The following is a 13,935-nucleotide window of genomic DNA, read 5'->3' on the forward strand; positions in this document are numbered from 1 at the left end:
TCACCGCGGAGAGGTGGCTTGCAGGACTCTGAGACCCCCTGCTGCGGTGCCCGTGCTCAGTCCCCTCCCTGTCTGGAAACTCATGGTTCATATTTCCTTTGTGGGTTGCCCCTGGCAACCGTCCTGTCCATCTGGGCTGGAGAGCAGGGACTGGTGACATAGCACCGGGCACCCATGTGGGGCTGAGCTGTTAGGGTGGAAAAGCCTCGTGCTGGGAAACAGAGCCAGTCACACCCTTCCCAGCCTCCCCCTACCCGCAGGTCCACGGGGCCTGGATCCTGCTCCCCCTAACTGCCAGCAGAGCAGGGCGCACGGTACATGGCTTCCATCCTTCCATCCCTGGTTTACCCCCACTCGCCACTCAGAACCTTTCGTGGTTCCCCACTGCCCACTGGCCTCAGCAGACCACTTGCAGCTGGACAACGCAGTGCCTCCATTTACCCACCGAGCTCCTCTCACCACTGTCGCTTCTCTCAAGCGGTTTTTCCAAAATGCCGATCCCATGCTCACAAGCTCGAGAGGGTTCCCACAGTGCACGTGGGCAAAGTGGCGGCTGGGGGCTGCCAAAGCTGCTTCTGCCTTCCTGTCCAGCTTCATCCCAGGCGCAACCCCAAAGGCAAGATGTACTTACTGCAAGCTATGTAGAAAATGCTCTTACAAATCACTAAGAAGAAAACACAAGCAACTCAAAAAGAAAAAGGAAAATCCTATTGATTCAGTAAGCCGGCACAAAGAAAAAGAAATAAGCTGTTCTATAAATGTAGTGGGAAAGTACACCCTTATGTATAAAGAAACAAAAGTTATAAAGATGAGATGCCATTTTCACCTACCAAATTGGCAAAAAAAAGAAAAAAAAGAAAAAGAAAGAAAGAAAGAAAGAAAAGAAAAGAAAAGAAAAGAAAAGAAAAGAAATAAAGGAAGGAGAAGAAGGCCTGTGGGAACGGTGGAATCCTAAGCAGGCAATGAGGCCCAGTGATAACCCTGGTGGCAAAAAAAAAGTTTCTTCAACAGACACCATTGGGACAACTGCTTATCCACGTGCCGAAGGATACACACACACCTTTACTTTTGAGCATAAACAAAATTAACTCTAAACTGTCAAAGATCTAAATTAAGAGATAAGATACACAGCTCTCAGATGAAAACTTAGAAGTAAATCTTGGTGACCTCAAGCCAGGCAATGCTCCCTGAGCTAGAAGGTCTTTTCTTAGGTGGAAAGACACCATGTTTCTTCTTAGATTCAATGATTTCTCAGGCAGCAAAACAGAAAAGCAACAACTTAAGCATCAAATTCAGAACTTCAAAAGACACAGTCCAGAAAGTGAAGAAGAAAAAGAAAGAAAGCAAGCAAGCTATAGACTGGAAGGAAATAATTTGCAAACTCCTCTAACCAAAAGGAGAGATTTATATAACCAAAGGATACGTTCAAATGGAAAAGAACACTAATGGCACGTTAATAAGAAAATAATATGATTAAGAAATAGTGGGAGGCATATAATTATGGAAACCATTATGAAATCACTTTTTAGAAATTAGAAATAAGAATAACTAGGATTGAATGGAATTCAGCAAGAGATACGGGGCTGGGTGGTGAGCGGGTGAACAAATTTACTCCATGTCACCAGCCACCAGGGAAATGCAGGCCAGCGTCGCCAGGAGGTGACATTCCCCACCCACTGGGATGACTGGCATTGAAGACAGATAATAAGTGAGTGATGGAGAGGAGTGGGGAATGTCAAACCCTGGTACATTGCTGGTAGAACTCTAAGATGATGCAACTTCTCTGAAATACAGTTGGTATTTTAAGATATGTACATATAACTTAAAGATATATTTATACTTTATAAATAAGAGAGAGAGCAGAGTACTGTTCAGCTCTGACATATGACAGTGCCAGGGTTTGAACTTGCCACCTCTGAGGCTTCAGGCCTGCTAGTTCTGTGCTTTATGATGGAAATTTCCTTCAGTCCTTAAAAAAAAAAAGTTCCACAAGGTGTTGCAATCTGAACTCACAATTCCACTCTTCAGTAGAAGAGATATGAGTGTGTCTGCATGGAACTGGTATCTGAAGAGCCCTAGAAGGGCTGCTTCTATGCAAAGCGCAAGGACCGGCATAAGGATCCTGGCTCAAGCCCCGCCCCCAACTCCCCACCTTCAGGGAAGTCACCTCACAGGCGGTGAAGCAGGTCTGCAGGTGTCTATCTTTCTCTCCCCTTCTCTGTCTTCCCCTCCTCTCTCCATTTCTCTCTGTCCTATCCAGCACTGACGACATCAATAATAGCTACAACAATAAAAAACAACAAAGGCAACAAAAGGGAATAAATAATTTTTTTTTTAAAAAAGAAGTGTTACTTCTAACAGTCAATAAAAGGAAAGAGCCCGTGTCCATCAGCTGGGGACAGGTAAAGCAGGTGTGGACCGTCTACAACCAGCAAGTGGTCTCCTCGCCAGAAGGGACAAAGGCCCACAGCTGTTCTCCTGACGGAGAGGCTCACACACATTTCCTTTTGTGTCAGAAGCCAGACACGAGGGTCAGGAAGTGTCCGATTCTGCTTATATAAACACTCAGAAAAGAAAATCTTTCCAATTTATTTTCTGAGAGAAATATATATGGGGGGAGAGGAAGAGGAGAAACAGAGAGGGAGAGGGGGGGGAAGATTGAAAAGAGAGAGAGAAAGAGGAGAAAGTACCACTCAGCTCTGGCATATGTGGTGCTGGGGACTCAGGTTTTAGGGTCCTGTGCTCTGCCCCTGAGTTGTCTCCCTGCCCCCTACAAGCCGGCCTACAGAGACAGAAGATGATGCGAGCTGGGGCAGGAAACAAGCAGGTGCTTCTTCCACAGGAACAGTGCAAAATTAAATCGTGGTGATGGTCGGGCAACTCTGGGAAACAAACGGAGCGCCTGGAGTGACAGTTAAAATGAGTGGCTGTGATGTCAGGTGAGTAGCGTTTGGATAAGGCTCTAAGGAGACCAGGACGGTCTTCACTCTCTCCCTAAGCCGCCCACCAGAGCTGGGCTGTGCTCCAGTCTATCGCATTCTCTAGCTGTTGACAAAGTAAGCAAACACATCAATAAATCAGCCTTAAGAAGAAAGAGGCAGGAAGACTAAATGCCACGTGAGATCTTAGGCTGAGGGGGAACGTGAAGGGCATCATCAGGACCACTGGCGATGCTGTAAGCTGTTTGGTGGGGCCTCACGTGCCGCCCCTCCTCAGCGTCCTGATCTGCTGTCAGGCCCTGCTTATGGAAGAGAGTATCCTTGGTGCCAGTAGAGCTCTCACATCGCAGGTCACTCTGGGAGAAGGGAAAGCCACACTTGGCCAAACGTTACCAGCGGTGCCGTTTGGGTGAAGGATGCCCAGGAGAAATCTCGGGGTGCTCATCTGATGAGTCTGCCTTGAGAGTGAATGACTTCAGAACAACCACCAGCACTTAAACGATACAAACAGGGGCTGGGTGGTGGAGCTCCCAGCTCAGTGCCCTGCTCCCCACTCAGGAGCGGTGAAGCAGGTCTGCAGGTGTCTCTCTTTCTCTCCTCTATCTCCCCCTCTTCTCTCAATTACTGTCTTACCCAATAAAGATTAGAAAAAAAAAAAGATGACTATGTGGGACTTGAGGGGCCCTGGGAGGAAATCTATAAATGCTTCCAAAAGAGAAAAAGCACCCCTCTCATTGTGAATGAGGTACCCCTTTCCATTACCCCTTGGGGGGCCCCAATGAGCAGACATAGTCAGCAGCAGACAGTGGGGCTGGGACACATGCCTGTATGCTCCACAGCATTCATTCATTCATTCATTCATTCATTCATTCATTCATTTTCTCCTAAGACCTACATAGTGCCCCAATGTGCTGAGATTCCGCTGTGAGTCAGATACCCACAAATCCCTGCCTTGTGCCACTGGCTTTCAGTAGGGTGGCATGGGGGAGGGGTGCTCCAAGCAGTCTTGGAGCCCTGGAGGGCCAAAATCCATGGTTGAGTCTGCTCTGCACCCCAACATTAGGGCAGTCAAACTTCCCAAGCAGTCAAGCGGCTGACAGCCCTGGAGAGAAGTGGCCAGAGCAGGTGGCAGGGCAGGGATGAGGGGCTGGGAGACAGAATGTCAGGAGCACCTCAGTTCCTGTCTATCACCAAACACAGTGCAGGGTTGGCCAAGATGCCAGCTATACAGGGCCAGCCCACCAGCTCCCCAGCCCTGCCAGCGAGCCCCTGACCCTGGGCTCAGGCTCGACACCTGGAGGTTTTGGGGATCCCCAAGCTGGGAGCCCCTAGTTTATTTTAGGGGATCTTGCATCCTCCATGCATACCCAGCATGACTGGCAGACCAAACATCCAGTGTTTCACACGTTCATTGAAACCGAACAGATGCTGCTGTAATGAGTGAGAGTCAGAGCCTCTAGGTTCTCAGCAACTATTGGAATATGTCTGTCCTCGATGCCAACCTGAGAGTCTGTGTGTGGGCTCAGGGTGGGGGGGGCACAATGCTGGGTGTAGCAGGGAACACATAGCTCACAGGTCAGCAGTCTGCATTCTGAGGAGTTAGCAGAGGGCCAGGGCCAGGGAGGCAGCCAACGTCAGAGCTCAGGACTTGCTCCACATTCAAGCCAGGGCACCATCTTAAGCCAGAGCTGAGCAGTGCTCTGCTTGTTCTCTTGTATAATAAACAAACGAAACTCTAACACCAATAAACTAAGTTTCACGGTAGTAGTCACAGCGCCGCTGCCTGGTGTCTGCAGCTGCTACATATGGGACCCAGCCTTTGCCCAGGACTCAAGCTTTCAGCAACTAGCACCAGGAGGATGTGGGAACCCATCTTTGTGTTTTTTACACAGAAAGTCGCCCCCCTCTGGGGGGGTAGGTTATGCAAAAAGACTCTCATGCCTGAAGCTTGAAGGTCCCAAGTTCAATCCCCTGCACCACCATATGCCAGAGCTGAACAGTGCTCTGGTTAAAAAAAAACAAAAACAAAACAAAAAAAAACCGTCCCCCACAATCATCCAAGAAGCCAGCTACAGAGTCACCTGGTCCTGATCCTGATCCTGATCCTGGTCCTGGTCCTGGTCCTACTCCCAGACCTGTCCCGCGGGTCCCCAGCATCAAGACTGAGGTGACAGCACAACGTCACACACCTCCCATCCCTGAGTGGCTGTGTTTGCAAGGAAGCCAGAGACCCAGAAGGGGCCAAGTCCTGGCCTGGGGCAGAGCTTTGGCTCAGGGCCTTCTTGGTGCCTGTCCTTATGGGCTGACTCTCCTGGTTCTTTCATTAAAAAAAAAAAGTTTGGGTTTATTGATTTTGAGAGATGAGGGAGAGGGGGTGTGAGGAGTTGAGCCCTGCCCAGCTCCAGCCGGAGGTGGTCCCAAGGCTGGGACCTGGGCCCCTGGAGAGCTCAGATATTCAGGCTGACGCTATGACAGGTTGAGCTCTCTCCTAGGACAGCTGCTTTGGTTCTTAATGGTCCTGAAGTTGGGGCAGAATCCAGCTTCCCCCACCAGCAGCTGCTGCCCTTGGTCTGGGTCCCAAGGGCAGTCTGAAAAGGTGGCCTGGCCCTGTTTCCTGCAGATGAAGGTGCCCCTAGCCCTGCTCTTTTGGTGTGAGGCCCTCTGGAGCCCCCTCGTTTCCTTTGAGCCCCCTCTGGCACACAGAAGGTGCTCACAGACTTTAGCTGAGTCCTCTTCATGCTTCTGAGTCTCATGGCAAAATGTTTAATAAACAGGGGCCAAGGAGTAGAAATACAGCAGATGAGAATAGGGGCCCTAGGGTGGAAAGAGGCTAGTATATCCTAGATACCATCCTAACCTCCCTGGAATGTGTCCTGGAACCCCACCTCTCCAGAGCCCTGCCTCACTAGGGAAAGATGGAAACAGGCTGGGAGTATGGATCGACCTGCCAACGTCCATGTTCAGTGAAGAAGCAATTACAGAAGCTAGAACTCCTATCTTCTGCACCCCCAAAATAATTTTGGGCCATACTCCCAGAGGGGTAAATAACAGGTGAAGACAGCGGCTTAAGTGCACATGGTGTGAAGCACAAGGACCGGCGTAAGGATCCCGGTTCGAGCCCCCGGCTCCCCACCTGCAGGGGAATCACATCACAGGCGGTGAAGCAGGTCTGCAGGTGTCTATCTTTCTCTCCTCCTCTCTGTCTTCCCCTCCTCTCTCCATTTCTCTCTGTCCTATCCAACGACAGCAACAACAACAACAACAATAATAACTACAACAATAAAAAAAAAACAAGGGCAAAAAAGGGAAAATAAATAAATAAATAAATAAATAAATAAATATAAAAAATAACGGGAAGAAGACCAAAGGGCTCGGAGCCCCAATTCCACCAGGACCTGAAGCATTTGTCAACAGAGATTTTATTTTTACACCATCACTGAAAGGGAGGCACATCTGAAAAACACCAGAGGAAGCCAGGCACTGTTTCTCTTATTTGAGGGAGAAGAGGAAAAAGGAGGCTGCATGGAGGTGGTTAGGTGTAGGTATGACTTAGAAAGGAAGTGAAGGCAGGACCACAGGAAAATGGGCAAAAGGTATATAGATACAGATATAGATAGATAGTGGTAGATGGGGGGCCAGGCAGTGACACACTCACTTCAGTGCACATATCACCATGTGAAAGGACCCAGCTTCGAGTCCCTGCTCCCCATCTGCACTAGGGAAAGCTTCACAAGCAGTGAGGCAAGTTTGCAGGTGTCTTTCTCTCTCATCTTCTCTCTTAATTTCTCTCTGTCCTGTCAAATAAAATAGAAAAGGAAATAAGAAAAAAAAAAAGGCCACCAGAAGCGATGAATTTGTTGTGTTAGCACCAAGCCTCAGTGATAACACTGGTGGCAAAAAAAAAAAAAAAAAAAAAAGTAGCGATAGATACAAAGTGAACCCATATCTGTGACCTTGGGAGGACTACTGCAGTTTACAGTGGAGGGAATGGAGACACAGAGCTCTGGTAGTGGAAGCTGTGTGGAATTAGACCCCTGTTATCTTATAATTTTGTAAATTAATATTAAATCACTAATAAAAGATGAATGAAAGAAAGAAAGGAAGAAAGAAGGGAGGAAGGAAGGAAGGAAGGAAGGAAGGAAGGGAGGGAGGGGCTAGGGTATCTATTTTGGCTATGTCCCTAGAGCCCAGACTTTAGTACTCTTTGCTTTAGTTTGATAAGTAACATGAAAGTGGACTAGAACTAGAATCTGGGAGAATGGTGAGAGGAGAACAGAGCTGAAAGCAGGACTAGGGCAGAGAGCAGCTCCCAAGCTGAAAAGACACATAAATACAATGAATTGTTTATCACATCAATCTGACCCACCCAAGGCCTGTGTATCTTCATACTTAGCACAGGTGGGCTGTGGCTTTAAAAAAATTTTTTTTTATATTTACTTATTTTCCCTATTGTTGCCCTTGTTTTCCATTGTTGTAGTTATTATTATTGTTGTTATTGATGTCGTCATTGTCAGACAGAACAGAGAGAAATGGAGAGAGGAGAGGAAGACAGAGAGGGGGAGAAAAAGATAGACACCTGCAGACTTGCTTCACCGCCTGTGAAGCGACTTCCCTGCAGGAGGGGAGCTGGGGGGGGGGGGCTTGAACTGGGATCCTTACGCCGCCACATGCGCTTAACCCGCTGTGCTACCGCTGACTCCCTGGCTGTGAATCTTTAAACCACTCTGAGTTGCCCCCAAACTTGTGTTCGCACATAGCTGAGAACTGCTGGGGGCAGGGATGGGGAACAGGACCGTGAGGACACAGGCTATGTGGGTGCAGCACCATGTCACAGACACACAAAAAAGGTAGAGTTTCTCAATAGACCAGATCTCGGGTCCATCTAAGACATTGGCATCTTCCATAGTGCTGGACAGGAGAGGGGTGGGAGGCTGGAGGTAGGTGTCACCGGCATTCGAGTGGTTCAGGGCCTAGGAGGGGGGAGGGCCAGAGTTGAGGCCAAAAACCAAGATGGACACAGGGGAGCCATGAGGGTGGGGAGTGGGCAGGGAGGTTGTCTGAAGCAGTACTCTGATGGATGTTAGGGATCAAGCAGAAAGCCCAGTCTGGCTTAAGTCCAAGGCTGAAATGATTGCCTTCTGTTTTCTTAAGCAAGTGGGACTGAAGGTACAATTTGATCCAGGGGCACAAACTCTTCAGGTGCAGTTCTGTCTCTCTCTCTCTCTGTGAATTTCACTCCCAGGAAGCCACTCTGCCCGTGCTAGTCCCACAGCTCTGAATTTCCAGTAGGCTTACAGTGAATCATCTCAGCAGACGCAGAGCCAGTAGAAGTTCCAAATCAGACTGGTAGAGTCCTGGGTTTGAGTCCTTGCATGGATGGCAGCTGGGGCAGGACTGTGCATAGTGGAGCAGAGCTATGTCGTCTCTCTCTTTTCTGTCTGAATATCCCCCTCTCCTCAGTCTTTCATGGCAATGCTGTAACAGTAATAGTAATGGAAAATGGGGGCTGGAAGACTTCTTGGCATTACTGTGTGTACCCAAGGCCCTGAATTCATCTCCTCTTGATGCATGGAAGAGAGAGAGAGAGAGAGAGAGAGAGGAGGAGGAGAGGAGGAGGAAGGGAGGGAAGGGAAGAGGAGGGGAGGGGAGAGAAGAGGGCCAGAGGATAGTTCAGTGAGTAGGGTGGATGCCTTGTCATGTACCTGGTCCAGGTTCAAACCCTGGCACCACATGGGAGATGTCGGCTCCTCTCTCTCTCTCTCTCTCAGTGGGAAAAAAAAAATCCCGAGAGGCATGAGATGACACATGCACAAGGCCCTGTCTTCTGGAAAAAGAGAGAGAGAGAGAGAGAGAGAGAGAGAGAGAGAGATGCACCAGGACCCAGGGCCTTTGGGTAGGAAGCGCTGGAGCCAGAACTGCAGTCAGCTCACTCAAAGGCTGGAGGAGGGGATTCAGCTGAGTGGCCTGGATATGAGGGTGCAGGTGGGGTGGCGGGTGGGACACCAGGCAGCTCTGAGGTCTGACACAGCCTTGCTGGCTGGCACCTTGCCCTGATCTGTGCCACAACCCTGCCCTGGGGCTTGTTCAGGTCTCTGCTTGGAAGGGCCAGGTGAAAGCTCATCTGGTAGAGCTTGCACCTGAGCAAGTGTGAGGGCTCAGGTCCAAGCCCCTTACCACCATCTGGGATCACCATGCAAAGGGGAGACTGTAGGAGTCGTGAAGCAGTGCTGTGGTGTCTCCCCACTCTTTCTCTGTCTCTGTTTTTTATCGGCTATATATAGTCTGCTGGGAGCAGTGGAATTGAGCAGGCAGGAAGCCGGAGCAGCAAAGGGGGGAAAAGATGGGAATGACAAAATAACTTCTAATTTCTCAGGACTATTATCTAAACAGCAGTGTCTGGGCACAACAGTGTAAACACGCACACACACACACACACACACACACGCACACACGCACATGCACACACACGCACGCACACACACGCGCATGCACGCACGCACACACACACGCACACACACTCACGCACACGCACACACACACACTCACACACACGCACACTCACACACACACACGCACACGTGCACACACACGCACTCACACACGCGCGCGCACACGCGCACACACACTCACACACATGCACACACATGTGCGCACGCGCACACACACACTCACACACACGCACACACACTCACACACACGCACACACACGCACACACACTCACACACACACACACACACACACACACACACACACACACTCACACACAGACGCACACACACTCACACACACACACCATTGTTTCTAATTGAGGGGATCTGGGGAGCCAGGCCTGAGGTTCCTGGGCCTGGAGGCTGGGCTCCTCTGTAGGCTCCAGCATGGGGCCACTTCCGGGGGAATTTCCGGAGGAAGTGGTCACAGGGAGGGGGCCAGCCTCTGGCCCAGAGCCATAGTAGGGGGCAGGCAGAGAAGGAAGCAGCCACTCCTCACTTCTCTTTTTCAGCCAGGGGATCCAGGTTGGGGGGGGGGGACGGCCTCCCTATGGTATCACACCAGGTCAGAGGCCATCCCACCCACTAGCTGGGCGTACAAAGGGGAAACTGAGGCAGCGGGAGCTACAGCACACCCTGGCCTTGTTTGTCCCCACACAGGGACATCTAGTGACTCAAGTCCCAGCCCCAGATGGGCAGCTGCCTTGCTGTGACCCCAGGCAGGTGTCAGGGCCATGACCTGGTTTCAGGTCCCCAGAGTGGCCCACCGTTGCCGGCACCTAGAGGTGTCTTGCTTTAGAGCTTTACTACTTTTCATCCACCAAGTTGCGGGTACAACTATGATTCCTTCCTGACTTCCCTGGGCAGACCACCTCACCAGTGTGTCCTGAACTTTCACCTCTCCAGAGCCCTACTCTACTAGAAAAAAGATAGAAACAGGCTGGGGTTATGGATCCACCTGTCAATGTCCATGTCCAGTGGAGAAGCAATTACAGAAGCCAGAACTCCCACCTTGTGAGCCCCAACAAAGAATCTTGGTCCACATTCCCAGAGGGGGACATGTTTAAGGAAAATGACTAGAGGGCTCTGAACCCCAAATCCACTGGGTCCTGGAACTTCTGTGACCAGAAACCTTTGTTTATGCCCCGTCGCGAAGTGGGAAGCGATTATGGAGAACACCAGAAGAAGTCAGGTGCTATTTTGCTTTATAAGAGGATAGAAGGAAGGACAACCATGGGATGAACTCACTCGTAAGTGGAGTATAGAGAACTGAAACACATGAGCTTGAAAAAAAGAAAACACACACACACATATATAGTCAACTCATAGCTAAGATCTTGGAGATCTAGGATGGTTACTGTGGTGGGAGCTCACAGAACTCTGGTGGTGGTGGGGGGGTGGTGTGAAAGTGTGCCCCTATTATCTTATGATCCTGCCAACCACTAATTAGAAAGATTCATAGCTTGGGGAGGAGGCTCAGCAGCAGAGCACATGCCTTGCCTACAGAGAGCCGCAAGTTCAATTCCCTACACCACATAAAATACTCTGGACTCAGCCTCCTCCTCTTTGTGGTTGATGGGCCCCCATCCATGCATGACTCCACTTCTCCCAGGCAGACATTTTCATTCTCTTACTTTCAGAGCCAGAAAGAGAGGGAGAGGCACACCGTTCTGTGACTCTACCATGCATAGAGCCTGCCCTGGTGCGGCCACAGGGCTCCCGTGTGGTGCCAGGGCTCAGACCTGGGACGTCGAGCATGGTAAGGTTCTACTGGGTGAGTGATCTCCTGCCGCTCCTATCCCCCAGTCTCAGTCAATTCATGGAAAAGCTTCCCTATAAAGCACAAAACCAGCTGACCTCCCCGGGTTGCTGGAGAGCAAGTGGACCTTGCCACCCCACCCCCCTGGTCCCCTGCACTGTATGGGCCGGGGCTCCAGCTCGCACCTGGCTGCTTACCATCACACCCTAAGGCCCAGGCGGCAGGTTTCAGGTTCACGCCTTGGCTTCCGGTGTGACAGGAATCTGGTGGTTAGCCTGCTGGGAAGGTGTTTCAACACAGAGCTGTTCTGAGTGTGGTCACTTCTCCCCCACTGTCCCTGCTGTGGGCGGGGCCCAGCTACCTCTCCATGGAGACAGCTCTCCTGTCCTGGCCCATGGGTGTACACTGAGTTCCCCCCAGTCTGCAGGGAGACAGGGTGGGGGCTCTTAAGGGCTGCAGAATGGCTAGAATCAGGCGCCCTGAGGACAATCACAGGCACATAGTAGGAGTGTGACGTGCTCACCCCCTTTTGTCCCTCAGCCCCGGAGCTGGGGCACCTCACATCCAGGCTGGCCCTGCACCCCTGTGCAGAGCAAGAACACAGAACAGCCAGGCAGACCCACTGTGTGTGGGCATGGAGCCAACACCAGCCCTAGGACAGACCCTCAGACCTCAGCCCCTGCTCCCCAGGCTGACTGGCCCTCAGCCTCACAATCCAGCTCTGCTGACACTTCCTCCAGGAAGCCTTTGGGGAAGTCAATCCCCTGTGCACTCTGACTCTCCTCCTCCAACACCCAAGGGCCTTGGAGCAACATACTCCAGTCCTGACAACACAGGAGCGTTGTTCTGGGCAGGGCAAGGGGGTGTGCCCCACTGCCAGGCAGAGAGAAAGGGACCCCATGTGGGTAAGGCCTGACTTGAAATGAAGCCAGGAGAGAGGAGGTGAGAGGTAGCCTGGGACCCCTGGAGCCAGCCCCTCCTGACACCAGTGATCCTGTGGCCTTCCGGTCCCGAGTCAACAGTCCCCCTTTCTGCTGACACCTGCCTATTTAATCTATTTCATCTGTGTGCAAGCCAGGAGTCAGTCTGTGAGGCTCCACTGCTCCCGGTGGATTGTTAATTTCGGCTAGAGAGAGACATAGAGGAGAGGTACCACAGCGCTGCTCGACCTTCCGTGAAGCTTCCTCTGCTGCTATGATGCTCCCATCTGGTGACAGGGGCTCGAACCCTAGTCCTAGTGCACAGTGAAGTGTACACTCTCCTGGCCCCTGAAGCCAGTGTCACAGGGACTTTCTGTCACTGACAAGCTGAGGCAAGGCAGGAGGCTGGTACTCAGTGTCCTCACTCAGTCAGGTCTCAGGGGGCGGGTGCCTCCCTTACCGGGGACAGCTCAGGACCACACTGGCTGGCCCAGGATCTCTCACCTTGCTGCAGCTTAGGTCACCACAAGACAGGTTGCTGACACCGTCCTCCCAGTGGTCCAATGAACTGAGGAGCCAGGGAGTTAAGGCCCAGGACACCTCCTTCTGGCCTGCCTGGACACACCCTCCAGCCCATCCTCCTCACCTGCCTGGCCTCACACAGATCAGAGCAGGGATCCCACTTTCAAAGGCTGGGGTTCCCAGTCACTTCAGCTCTGGGCTTGGGGGCAGGGAGACAGGGTCCACATCTGCACAGGTGAGGCCCAGGGAAGGCTACGGCCTGACCCGGCTTGCACAGGGGAGGGTGCAAAGCTGGAACCCTGTGGGGCTTATTGGGGGTCCCATGGCCATGTCCTTAAGGCCCCTGGGGGGGGGGCCCAGAAATTCGGTGATTAAGGACCAGGGATCTCCCTAACACCAGCTGGGAGCACCCCTCCTAGTGGGACCCTGCACTGGGCATGTGCAGAAGGCGGAGAAGCAAGAGTGGCCTTGGATAATCCCACAAACACCCACCCCCGTTACAGACAGTAAAGCTCAGCCTCCCCCCACCTCCCCCGCACCCCCAGACTCAAAATGACTCTGTCCTTCCTCCTTGCCACTTGCTCTCTAAGTCAGCTCCCGACCCTCCCAGTTCTTCTTTTTGAAACTTTGCTTTGTCCTGAGCGCCGATGCCCATGGAATCAAGGCTCTGGTATGTGGGCACCTGCGGGCGCCGTGTCCCCATGGACACCATGCTGGGGGGTCTTCCCCCTTGCTGTCTACACTCTCCTGCCTTTGTAGCTAGCTTGCTGACCACTCTCGTCTCCCCAAGAGACACAACGGTGTGTGGCACCCAGTGGGTGCTAAGCAAGCAGTTTCTGTGTGACTGACCAACGATGGGCTTGGGCCCAGCTGGTTCACAGGTGAGGACGTGCAGTCCCCAGCAGGGAAGGGCTAAGGGCTTGGTGGAGGTTCCCAGAGCCCGGCTGTCCTGACACCAGGTCACGCTCCTTTTGCCTGTCCTCAGAGGCCTGCTCTGTCTGTCTCGGCTGAGAGGCTTTTCCTCTGCCCTGGTCAATGGTGGTGGCCTCTGGCCAGCAGCCCCCCACAGTGTGCCCTGAAGCCAGGTAAAGCAGGTCACCATGGGGCCGCAGGGGACCCTCCTCCTCCAAGAAGAGAGGCACAGATATGAAGATGGGCCATCATGGAGCCCCCAATCAACCACCTCACACTGAGGTAAGCCGCACCCCCCAACCCGGGTGACCGCACCCCCCTCTCAGGGCTGCTGAGGTTATATGGGGAAGCAGGGTGGGTGGGGACGTTCCTGGAGGGCAGGTGGCCCGGAGCT

The 13,935-nt window shown here is 52.0% G+C and overlaps 1 protein-coding gene across 7 annotated transcripts in view; it reads right to left on the reverse strand.

Moving 5' to 3' along the window:
• IQSEC1 (IQ motif and Sec7 domain ArfGEF 1) overlaps positions 1 to 13,935 on the reverse strand; it is a 236,619-nt gene that overhangs the window by 80,607 nt on the left and 142,077 nt on the right. The gene's annotated exons all lie outside the window — the stretch shown is intronic.

This window comes from Erinaceus europaeus, chromosome 21 (genome assembly GCF_950295315.1).
Source record: "Erinaceus europaeus chromosome 21, mEriEur2.1, whole genome shotgun sequence".
NCBI lineage: Eukaryota > Metazoa > Chordata > Mammalia > Eulipotyphla > Erinaceidae > Erinaceus > Erinaceus europaeus.